The following is a 13,294-nucleotide window of genomic DNA, read 5'->3' as shown; positions in this document are numbered from 1 at the left end:
GAGGAGGGTGGGTTAAAGTGAGGGTAAGGGTTGGGGGTGAGAGTAGGGGGTGTAAGCAAGGGACGGGTTAAAGTAAGAGTAAGGGGTGGGGGTGAGAGGAGGGGGGAGAAAGTGAGGGTAAGGGGTGGAGGGGTGAAAGCCAGGGCAAGGGGGTAAAAGTAGGGGAGTGAAAGCGAGGGTAAGGGGTAGTGGGTTAGAGGAGGGGTGAAAGAGAGGGTATTTGGAGGGGGTGAGAGGGGGTGAAAGCGAGGGTAAGGGGTGGGGTGAAAGAGAGAGTATGGGGAGGGGGTGAAAGCAAAGGGGGGGTAAGAATCGGGCGGTTGAAAGCGAGGGAAAGGGGTGGAGGGGTGAGAGGAGTAGGTGAGAGTGAGGGTAAGTGGTGGGGGACGTGAGAGGAGGGAGATGAGAGCCAGGCTAAGGGGGGGTGAGAGAGCAAGCGAAAGAGGTACAGGTTTGAGAGAAGGTGTGAGAGCGAGGGTAAGGAGTGGGGAGGTCAGGGGAGGATGGTGAAAGCAAAGGTAAGGGGTGAGTTGGTGTAAAAAGGTGGGAGCAAGGATAAGAGGTGGGGGGTAAGAGGAGGGCTGAGAGCAAGTATAAGGGGTGAGAGGAGAGTGGTGAAAGTTAGGGGTAGGTGGGTGAGAGGAGGGGTAAGAGCAAGGGTAAGCTGTGGGGTGGCAGTGAGGGAGGATGCATGGGTAAGGGGGGTTTAGAAGAAGGGCAACAATACATGCTAACAATTTTAATCCATGAAACCGTTACGAAATCAATGTCCACTATCTCCTCTACCTCCGTGTCTTCTATCTCATCCACTACATCCACCTCCATGTCCTCCACCTCATCCACTACGTCACATCCATGTCCTCTACCTCATCCACTACATCCACCTCCATGTCCTCCACCTCATCCACTACATCCACCTCCATGTCCTCCACCTCATCCACTACGTCTACATCCATGTCCTCTACCCTGTCCACCTTATGGAGGGCCATCTCAACTCCCCACTCTCTACACTCCACTCCCTACTCCCCACTCTCTACACTACACTATCTACTCTCCACAAACCACTCCCCCACTCTCCTCGCCCCCTTCTCTCCCACTATTCCTACTTACCAGCACAGCCTGTACAGATGGAATATATACAAGCAAGGTTGGCTCTCCTAGAAAGAGAAAGGAAGAAGGTGGAATTACTTCTACTGTAACTTTGTCATTTTTTATTATTGAAGGTTTTTGATTTATTTAGCATTTTATTCAGCAGCTCAATTTGCATCTTAAGCAATCTGGTAACTAGGGTCCAAATTACCCTAGCAACCTGCCTTTATTTGAATAAGAGACTGGAATATGAATAGGAGAGGGCCTGAATAGAAGGATCAGTAATAAAAAGTAACAATAAATTAGTAACCTTACAGAGCATTGGTTTTTTAGAAGGGAGTCAGCGACCCCCATTTGAAAGCTGCAAAGAGGGGGAAGAAAAAGCCAAATAATTCTAAAACTATAAAAAATAAATATTGAAAACCAATTGAAAAGTTGCTTAGAATTCACCATTCTATGACATAATAAAAGTTACTTTAACGGTGAACCACCCCTTTTATAAAGCACCAACAGATTGATACAGGTTTAGATACAAAGTTACCAAAAACTGATACAAGATGCATATCTCTATTGATGGACAGATGTTGCTGATAATCTGTATGTCTGCACTTGGTACCTGCACATTGTAAATAAAGTCCCCTGATGACAATATTAATAACATTGTCCCCTTTAATATCCCATAAAAAGTCCCCCATGATATACCCCCAACTTACTCCAATAAATTCCTGTCTGGGTCACTGAAAAATCTCTTACAAAATCTTTCTCTAAACTTGTAGCTACTCTCTGTCTCTCCAACAGTCAACTGTCCCAACTGTCACTGCTGTCTGCTCCTCAGGGAGTGAAATGCTGGGGTTGCCAACAGTAACAGTCCCGCCCACTAGGAGCCCCAAATATATCAGAACAGTGTATTGAAACTTAATACATTTAGATAAGTGTGTTCAATTAATGGAATAAAGAGAATCTACAACATACTTTTGGAACTTTTATCCCCCCCCCGCACACACACCCAAATGTAAAACTGTCTACTTTTCCCCGGCATTCATACTATCTCTGGCTCCCATTAGGGTTGCCACCTTTTCTGGAAAAAATGACGAGCCTTCCTACATATTTATCTTTTTTCCCTATTAATAACATTGAGATCGATCATCATTTTTACTGGCCAGGTGGCAACCCTAGCTCCCATCAAGCTGAAACATGAGGCTGCCAACCTCTGTATTGTGTGATATACATGCCAACTCATATCTCTATCCATGGGCAGATGTAGTCTGTATGTCTGTGCTTGGTACCTACACCTCCCCTGATAACATTAATAAAATTGTCCCCTAATATCCCATAGAAAAGCCCCCCCATGATATACCCCCAACTTACTCCAATAAATAGTTGCCTGGGTCACTGAAAAATCTCCTGCAAACTCTCTCTCTAAATCACTAGCTCCTCTGTCTCTCCAAATCTCCCAACTGTCACTGCTGTCTGATCCTCAGGGAGTGAAATGCTGGGGTTACTAATAGTAACAGTCCCGCCCACTAGGAGCCCCAAGCATATTATTGGTTAAGAACTCAGAGGGACAGTTAAAAAAAGCAGTGGATGGAAACCTAATAAATTTAGATAGCTTTGTTCAATTAATGGAATGTTAATAACTTTGTCCCCTTTAATATCCAATAGAAAAGCCCCCATGATATACCCCTAACTTACTCCAATAAATTCCTGCCTGGGTCAGCTGAAAATTCTCTCTCTCTAAACTTGTAGCTACTCTCTGTCTCTCCAACAGTCAACTGTCCCAACTGTCACTGCTGTCTGTTACTCAGGGAGTGAAATGCTGGGGTTGCCAACAGTAACAGTCCCACTCACTAGGAGCCCCAAATATATCAGAACGCAGTTAAAAGAAGCAGTGTATTGAAACTTAATACATTTAGATAAGTGTGTTCAATTAATGGAATAAAGAGAATCTGCAACATACTTTTGGAACTTTTATCCCCCCCCCCACACACACACACACAAATATGAAACTGTCTACTTCTCCCCGGCATTCATTCTATCTCTGGCTCCCACAAGCTGAAGCATGTAGCTGCCAACCTCTGTATTGTGTGTTAATCATGCCAACTCATATCTCTATCCATGGGCAGATGTTGCAGTTAGTCTGTATGTCTGTGCTTGGTACCTACACTTTGTAAATAAAGTCCCCTGATAACATTAATAACATTGTCCCCTTTAATATCTCATAGAAAAGCTCCCCCATGATATACCCCCAACTTACTCCAATAAATAGCTGCCTGGGTCACTGAAAAATCTCCTGCAAACTCTCTCTCTCTAAATCACTAGCTGCTCTGTCTCTCCAAATCTCCAAACTGTCACTGATGTCTGATCCTCAGGAAGTGAAATGCTGAGGTTGCTAATAGTAACAGTCCCGCCCACTAGGAGCCCCAAGCAGATTATTGGTTAAGAACTCAGAGGGACAGTTAAAACAAGCAGTGGATGGAAACCTATTAATTTAGATAGCTGTGTTAATGGAATATTAATAAGATTGCCCCACATGATATACCCTTAACTTACTCCAATAAATGGCTGCCTGGGTCACTGAAAAATCTCCTGAAAACTAAATCACTAGCTGATCTGTCTCTCCCAATCTCCCAACTCTCACTGCTCACAGTGAAAAGCTGAGGTTGCCAACAGTAACAGTCCCGCCCACTAGGAGCCCCAATCAGAAGCACAGTTAAAAGCATCAATGGCAGAAAACCTTTTGAAATGCATGAACTAAATACAGAGAATGGGAAATATAAAAGTGGTATAGGTATAAACTGATTGGTTTACCCAGGTTGAGGTTAGAAGTCTAGAACAGGGGGTTGCAGATCATTTTCTGGATGGAATTGAGCCTTCAACCCCAGTTCTGCAGGGCAGCAGTGCTCCTCATATACACTGTATTCATTTCTGATTCATGATGTCAGGGGACAGGGTTAAGCTCACAAGCAAGATATACCCCAGCTAGATGAGCTACATACTGGTATAGAAGCAGCTATTTTCTAGGTTTGCTCATAGCCGATACTTAGACATATGCATACCTCCCAACATTTTGAAATAAAAAGAGGGACAAAAAAGTTTGGCGCATGTAACATGCCAAAATTGTGTTTGACCACGCCTGTTTTTGTGGCCACGCCCCTAATTACCATGTTCATTTTACAAAATTTGCCAGGTTACGAAAGTTTTCAATTTTTACAGTTATTATAGTTTTGCTAATGAAGGTGAATTGCCCTTTAAGCTGTGAGTCTAACTTTTCCCAAGGGACCTGTTATCTTATATTACAATTGCTTATTTGCTTATCTAGAAATTGTTACAAAAGTATCTTATCTTCTGCTGTGGTTGTTCTGGGCTCTCTGCCAAAAGCCGATTAAGGTAGAATCTTTGTTTATTTTTCTGGCTGTTCAGTGCAGAGAAAAACGGGTCTTTCCAGTACAAATGAGGGACTGCAGGTTGAGCTGTCAAAAGAGGGACTATCCCTCTAAAAATGGGACATTTTGGAGGTATGCATATGTAGGTGAGGTTTTTTCTAAACCCCAGGGATTGAGTTGGCCAGCTAGGCTGGGTCCTTTTTTCCCCAGAGTAGGACCTTTTTTCCCAGAGGGGAACTGAAAGGTTAGGTTTAAGATTAGGCAGAGTTTAGGATTAGGGAGTTGCTGGGAGTAAGAACTCCTTGCCCAGGCCATCTATAACAGCTTATAGTAACAAGCAAATATTAATATAGCAGCAATAAAATATATCATGCAGAGTCTTGTAACAGGAACAATGGGACAGGGGCCACACTGTGCCACCTAGTGACAGTTTTAGAGCTCCTAAAGGGATATTATTGCAGTAGAACTAGAACTAAGCTGATGAAGAGAATGGATGGTATCCGGTGTGGCCAAATTGGGGTTGTTCATAGTTACATGATAACTATGTATAAATATACTAGGGGGACCATACAATAAACTCTCTGATGCTTTATTCACCAGTATATCCTTCCAGCAGACACAAGGGACCCACTGAGATTAGATGAAAGGAGATTCCATCTTAACATTTGGGAAGGGTTTGTTACTGTGAGAGCTGTGAAGTTGTGGAATTCTCTCCCAGAATCAGTTGTAATGGCAGATTTATCAGATAGCTTTGAGAAAGGGTGGGATGACTTTTTAGCAAGTGAGAAATGTAAGGTTACTGACATTAGCTCAGTACAGGTTGATCCAGGGACTGGTCCGATTGCCCCCATATGTAAAAATTCACTAAGTTTCCCAGGAGCAGTAAACTCTACCTGCTGATTGGTTGCTATGGGTTACTGCCCTGGGCAACGTAATGCCTTTTATTACATAACCCCATTGGAACCAAGAAGGAATTTAATTCTCTCTCGACTGGAAATAAAAATGGCTCTGGACATTTGGTTTTAACCTCCTTCTGGATCATGTAGCACTTAGGGAGCCTTCATCTGGTTCCTATTGTAACTGCGTTTAGCATTGGTGTTTTGAAATGTAACAAAAAAATTGTGATTGGTCATTTTTATCACAGGCACTGATTAAACAGAGCTGGATTTCCAGTTCTCAGGCAAGAGTCTTTTTTAAAGGACCAGTAACATCAAATTTTTTTTTTCAAAAATTCGTTAGTACATAACGAAAAAAATAACACGCAACACAAATTAAAATTTAAATAGCAAAGCCTTTGAGAAATAACTTACAGAAACTCCACTTCCTGTCCTCTTCAGAAACGGCGAAAAGGCGACCATCCTTCCTGCAGCGCTCGATTTGTCCTCCCTGGCTAGCTCCAATATTCTACTGACAGCGTGTGAAATGAGGTGAAGAGAGTTGAAGCTGCGGATCAAGACCCTGTGGCACCGGACACATGAAGACCTTTCTGCTGTACGAGTGCAAGAAAACCAACTGGTGCAGGCAGCCAAAGATGCAGACAGTTTCCTGGGAGCAAGCGGTTCACCCTCCACAGGCAGCGGATCGCTGAGGTGTCACCCGGCTGACTGAGAAGAGAACCTGGCAGAGCGACTTCAGGAAAAACTCAGGTTCCGGTTGAGAGACGCAGTCCTGATTCCGGATCTCTGTCCCCATGCCCTCCCGGTTGCACACAGTTGATCCCAGTATGGACGGACGAATGGGACGACAGTAGCTCCACTGCGGCCGAGGAACCAGCTGGTCCGACGTGTGGCAGTTACTCGGGCGGTTACCATGACTGCGAAGGCTCCGGCAGCAGCAGATTCCGCTTATCCACCCGCTCCGACCTGCCGCCCAGCCCTTACTCCACCTCCGCCTCCATCGCCTCCTCACAAGCCCCGGGCAAAGGCTCAGCCACGGTCAGCCGCAACCTCAACCGCTTCTCGGCCTTCGTGAAGAGCGGCAGGGAGGCTTTCGTACTGGGGGAGGCGGCGGGGTTCGTGCATGACGGGGACAAGCTGTGTCTGGTGGCAGGGGCCGGACGGGCCTGAGTGGCAGGAGAATCCCTACCCGTTCCGCTGTAACATAGACAAGCCCACGAAGCAGACCAAGTTCAAGGGCATAAAGAGATACATCTCGTACCGACTCCTCCCAGTCACACGGGGCTACAGGTTCACCGCCGCTACAAAAACACTTCGACTGGCTCTATACGCGTCTCCTCTACAAGTTCCCCGTCGTGTCACAGCAGAAAGGTCTTCATGTGTCGGTCCCGCAGGGTCTTGATCCGCAGCTTCAACTCTCTTCACCTCACTTCACACGCTGTCAGTAGAATATTGGAGCTAGCCAGGGAGGACAAATCGAGCGCTGCAGGAAGGATGGTCGCCTTTTCTGAAGAGGACAGGAAGTGGAGTTTCTGTAAGGTTATTTCTTAATAAAGGCTTTGCTATTTTAAATTTTAATTTGTGTTGGTGTTATTTTTTCGTTATGTACTAACGAATTTTTGAAAAAAATTTTTTGATGTTACTGGTCCTTTAAGTTCTCTGCCAAACCCCTCACTCTTCTTTGTAGCTTGGGTGCCTCCCTTTCTCGGATTGCTTAGTTGATTGACAAGTCACCAAAGCTCTTTCAGCCAAAATGAAGGCGACGATTTCTGTTCCTCTAGAGGCCCCTGTTCCCATCTAACATGCTTCTCACTACATCTTTAATGCAATACAATTTGTAGTTGTTACTGTACTTCAATGAAAGCCAAGTGCAAAAATACTGCAGTACTTATCTGGGAAGCTGCAGTAGGAATAGAGATGGAGGGATCCCTAATGTGGGGGAACATCTAATGTATATGTCCATACAGCCCTTTAGCTACTTTTAGCAACCAATAAGAAAATGGGACCATGGACCCTGGGATAAAGAGAAAATCTGCATATCAGACTACTAAATGCAGGCCCCTTTTCTCCCACTTGCAATAGTCCCCTTTAATCTTTTCTCCTGGTTTTCATAGGGTCTATCATTCCATTAGGGATATGTCTTGCCCAAATACAAGCTGCAAGTGAGACACAGGAGAGAAGCATCCAAAGAGCAACCAGTAGTACAGAGTCCATATCTAAAAAAGCAATATGTGAAATCATTGCTGCTAATCAATGGAGGGAACCTGATACTCATTTAACGTCAGACAATAAATAGAAATAACATGTTAGCACTACAAATACACACAAATATGTGGGATAGTAGGCACAAGTCATTTTACAGTACAATAGTTACCATCCCACCCACATAATCCACAACTGAAATACACTCAAGGCTAAGTACAGGGGACTGACCAGGGAAAGGAATCCCTTTTAATGTTGCAGGTTAAAAAACAGGGCCTGATTTACTAAGTAGCACTAATTCCTCCATGTAACAGAGTTGTGTCATATACTGTCAACCAGACAGAAGGACTTGGTTTATCTGGACAATAATGTTTAGTAGTGAAAGGCTCTGGGAGTAGAATGAGGATCTTCTGGCTTAGACCAAAGATGGGAAAGTCTGGATGTATAAAAACTGTAGGCCTTGAGAAGCGGAAGATCCTGTAGGAAAGGGGCAGGCGGAGTGGGCTAAAAGAGTAAGGATAAATAGAGTCACACATGCAGGATCTCCAGACCCTTTGTAATAAACAGCAATCCAGTCAAGCTGGGTGCTTGTCCACTGCACATTGATTTCTTTCTCTGCTGTGTATGCCAATATGGGACCCTCAATGGATCTTGGCATCTGCTGAATATCCCAGATTAGGGCCTGATGATCATCGTCATGGTAGAATGGCAACAAGGCAATTCCATGTATAATACCCCAGAATTCATATTAGAATGGCAAAGAGGCAATTCCATGTATAATACCCCAGAATTCATGGTAGAATGGCAAAGAGGCAATTCCATGTATAATACCCCCCAGAATTCATAGTAGATGGCAAAGAGGCAATTCCATGTATATACCCCCAGAATTCATAGAAGAATGGCACAAAGGCAATTTCATGTATAATACCACCAGAATTCATGGTAGAATGGCACAGAGACAATTCTAAGTATAATACCCCCCAGAATTCATATTAGAATGGCACAGAGGCAATTCCATGTATAAACCCAGAATTCATAGTTGAATGGCACAGAGGCAATTCCATGTATAATACCCCAGATTCATAGTAGAATGGCACAGAAGGCAATTCCATGTATAATAACCCCCATAATTCATTTTAGAATGGCACAGAGGCAATTCCATGTATAATACCCCCAGAATTCATGGTAGAATGGCAAAGAGACAATTCCACAAATACAAGAGTCCTCTGCACTCAACCCATTATCAATATATTTAAGACAAGAGACATTTTGTGCATTCTGCTACTAAAAAATGCCTTACCCTTTAAACAAAACAAGGATTGTTTTGTCCATATATTGCAATATATGTAAGCTGGCCACTACGTCAAAGTCATCCCATATCTGGCCAGTCCTACGCTCAATTTTATCTGATTCATTAAGAATTCTATTGCTTCATTTTACAAAGTGAAGTTTTTACTTACTAGCTGCTTTCAAAGTAAAACTCCCATACTTTGGCTGCCCTTTTATTAGACACCAGTGGAAATCACCTGACTATAGCTGGGAAGGGTGGGAGCTGTTTTGTCTAAGGGTAAGGCATTTTTCAGTAGCAGTATGCACAAAAATGTCTCTTGTCTTAAATATATTGATAATGGGTTGAGTGCAGAGGACTCTTGTATTTGTCTATATGTATTTTGTGGTCACAGCCTCATTGCCCCCGCCTAATGGTTTTAAAAAATAGTGGTGAGCACAACTTTCCCTTGTTTGTTATAGTTATATCCGGAGCAGTGACCAGCTCCATGTTGTAGCTCCCACCCTTCCCAGCTATAGTCAGGTGATCCCACTGGTGTCTAATAAAAGGGCAGCCAGTTGGGAGTTTTACTTTGAAAGCAGCTAGTAAGTTGCAGGTAAAACTTAGTCCCTTTGTAAAATGTATAATGAAGCAATAGAATTCTTAATGAATCAGATAAAATTGAGCAAAGGACTGGCCTGATATGGGATGACTTTGACGTAGTTGGCCAGCTTAAATATATATTGCAATATAAGGACAAAACAATCCCTGTTTTGTTTAAAGGGTAAGGCATTTTTCAGTAGCAGTATGCAGGGCCGCCATTAGAAATCACGGGGCCCCGTACAACAAAATTTTTGGGGCCCCCTGGGCCCCGCCCACACTGACGACCAAGCTCCGCCCATATCCCGCCCACATCGCAGTTAAAAGACCACACAGACATCAGCGCTAAAAAAGTAACCCCCCCCCCCACACAAGTTGTAAAAAGCTATTGATGGTCAGGGCCCCCTTATAAAAAATTGGGGCCCAAAAAAAAAAAAATTTAAATTTTTTTTTTTTTTTTTTAAAAACATTGGTGGCAGGGGCCCCCTTATAAGTTAAAAAAAACTTGGGGCCCCAACAAAAAAAAATGTAAAAAAAACTAAAAAATAAAAAAACATTGGCGGCAGGGGCCCCCTTATAAGTTAAAAACAAATTGGGGCCCCAAAAAAAAAATTTGGAAAAAAAAAATTTTTTTTGAAAAAAAAAAAATGGTGGCAGGGGCCCCTTACAAGTTAAAAACAAATTGGGGCCCCAAAAAAAATTAAAAAAAAAAATTATTTTTTTTTGAAAAAAAAAAAAAAACTGGTGGCAGGGGCCCCCTTACAAGTTAAAAAAATTTGGGGCCACCAAAAAGAAAATTAATTTTTTTTTAAAAAAAAAAAAACCAAAAAAAAACAATGGTGGCAAGGGGCCCCTTACGAGTTAAAAAAAAATTGGGGCCCCAAAAACAAAAGTTTTAAAAAAAAGATTGGTGGCAGGGGCCTATAGAATATTAAAATAATACATTGGTGGCCAGGGGATTAAAAAAAAAAAAACACAAACTGGTGTTCAGTAGAATTGAACTCATGGCTTCAGTACTTCAACTTCGCCTCCTTTCGTGACTTCGGGTCTTTTCACCGCTTCAGGACTTCGGCTTCGGCTGTTTTCGTGACTTCGGGTCTTTGCGCTGCTTCAGGACTTCGGCTTCGGCTGTTTTCGTGACTTCGGGTCTTTTCGGCGCTTCGTGACTTCGGGACTTCGGCTTTTTCCGTGACTTCGGGTCTTTTCGGCGCATCGGCTTCGGCTTTTCGGCACTTCCGCATTCGGCACTGAAGAGGAATGACGTACGGCTCGGGCGCTCGTAAGGGGGGCCCGGATCTTCAAAAAAATGCAGCGCTGCCGGGCCCCCCTTCATGCCCGGGCCCCCTTGTCCCCCCTGTCCCCCCCTGATGGCGGCCCTGGCAGTATGTACAAAATGTCTCTGTCTTAAATATATTGATAATGGGTTGAGTGCAGAGGACTCTTGTATTTTTCTATATGTATTTTGTGGTCACACCCTCATTGCACCCCCGCCTAATGGTTTTAAAAAATAGTGGTGAGCACAACTTTCCCTTGTTTGTTAAAGAGACAATTCCATGTATAATACCCCCAGAATTCACATTAGAATGGCACGGAGGCAACTCCATGTATAATACCCCCAGAATTCATAGAAGAATCATGGCACATAGGCAATTTTATGTATAAAACCCCCAGAATTCATGTTAAAATGGCACAGAGACAATTATATGTATAATACCCCCCAGAATTCATATTAAAATGGCACAGTGGCAATTCCATGTATAATAGCCCAGAATTCATAGTAGAATGGCACTGAGGCAATTCCATGTATTATACCCAGAATTAATATTAGAATGGCACAGTGGCAATTCCATGTATAATAGCCCAGAATTCATAGTAGAATGGCACAGAGGCAATTCATGTATAATACCCCAGAATTCACATTAGAATGGCAAAGAGGCAATTCCATGTATAATACCCCCAGAATTCATATTAGAATGGCACAGAGGCAATTCCATGTATAATACCCCCAGAATTCATATTAGAAATGGCACAGAGGCAATTCTATGTATAATACCCCCAGAATTAATATTAGAATGGCACAGAGGCAATTCCATGTATAATACCCCAGAATTCATATTAGAATGGCACAGAGGCAATCCTATGTATAATACCCCAGAATTCATATTAGAATGGCACAGAGGCAATTCCATGTATAATACCCCCAGAATTCATATTAGAATGGCACAGAGGCAATCCTATGTATAATACCCCCCAGAATTAATATTAGAATGGCACAGAGGCAATTCCATGTATAATACCCCCAGAATTCATATTGGAATGAAAAAGAGGCAATTCCATGTATAATACCCTCAGAATTCATAGTAAAATGGCACAGAGTCAATTCCATGTATAATACCCCCAGAATTAATAGTAGAATGGCATAGTGGCAGATTCACAAATGATACCCACTGAACACTTTTTTTTATGTACAACTGCCTCAGCCAGTGTCGAACTGGCCCACCGGGATACCAGGAAAACTCCCGGGGGGTCCAGGTGTTAGTGGGCCCTCTTGTTTCTAAACATTTGGCCTATTTCATGGTCATTCCCTATTTCTTTTTGGGGAAAATGCTTAATAATGGGACATATTGTAAGTATATATAAAAAAGTAGGAAAATAAAGAGGTTGAGTGAGGAGAGGAGGAATAATAGTTTGGAACGGTCCACTGTCTTAGGTTTTTCGGTGAGCCAAGGTCTAAGGCTTTCTGGTGGTCCTCTGGCATCCCAGTCCAACACTGTCTTCCCTACAGTTGCCCAAAGCACAGGGAGCATGTGCTGGGCCACTGACACTTCTAACAAAATCAAGATCCCAACTTTTATCATGATCAGGATCAAAAGGAAAAAAAAAAAAAACAATCTTTTAGGGTTGCGGAAACTTCCTTACTACATTTTCCCATCCTCCACAAGTAATTTTAATGTAATATAGCTCTATATACAATATAGCTAACGACCACAATCTTCTAATGAACCACGAGAGATGTTTATCCGGCTATCTAGTTGTTTTACATTTCCTAGCAACCTGTGTGCGTGCCCTCCAATTCGTCCAATTGCATCCAATCGGAGCGTTCGGTGACGTCAAGTGGGGCGATTGGTCTGTTTGACGGCGTTCTCTATTTAACCTGGTAACGAAGGTATGGAGTGTTTGTGTTATGCTGCGTGGGTTGGGTTTGTTTCCTCGTCCGGGATGCTGACTATAGAAGGATGTGGGGTGCAGGGGATAGTGGGTGCTGACTGGGTCCTGTAAGGATATAGGATGCAGACTGGGTTATAGAAGGACAGTGTTGAATGGGTTATCTAAGGATATGGGATGCAGCCTGGGTTCTGTAAAGATATGGGGTTCTGACTAGGATATATATAATGATATGGGGTGCTGACTGGCTTATATAAGGATAGGGGGTGCTGATTGGGACATTTAATGATATGGGTTGCTGACTGGGTTATATAAGGATAGGGGATGCAGACTGAGTACTATAAGGATATGGTGTTGTGACTAGGATATATATAAGGATAGAGGGTGCTGACTGGGTTCTGTAAGCATATGAGATGCAGACTGGGTTATATAAGTATATGGGGTACTGACTGGTTATTTAAGGGTATGGGTTGCTGACTGGGTTATATAAGGATAGGGGATGCAGACTGGGTTCTGTTAAGATATAGGGTTCTGACTAGGATATACATATAAGTATATGGGGTGCTGACTGGGTCCTGTAAGCATATGGGATACAGACTGGGTTATATAAGTATATGGGGTACTGACTGGGTTATTTAAGGATATGGGTTGCTGATTGGGACATTTAATGATATGGGTTGCTGACTCGGTTT

The sequence above is a fragment of the Xenopus laevis genome, chromosome 6S (genome assembly GCF_017654675.1).
Source record: "Xenopus laevis strain J_2021 chromosome 6S, Xenopus_laevis_v10.1, whole genome shotgun sequence".
Lineage (NCBI taxonomy): Eukaryota > Metazoa > Chordata > Amphibia > Anura > Pipidae > Xenopus > Xenopus laevis.
Note: the sequence above shows the minus strand (reverse complement) of the source record.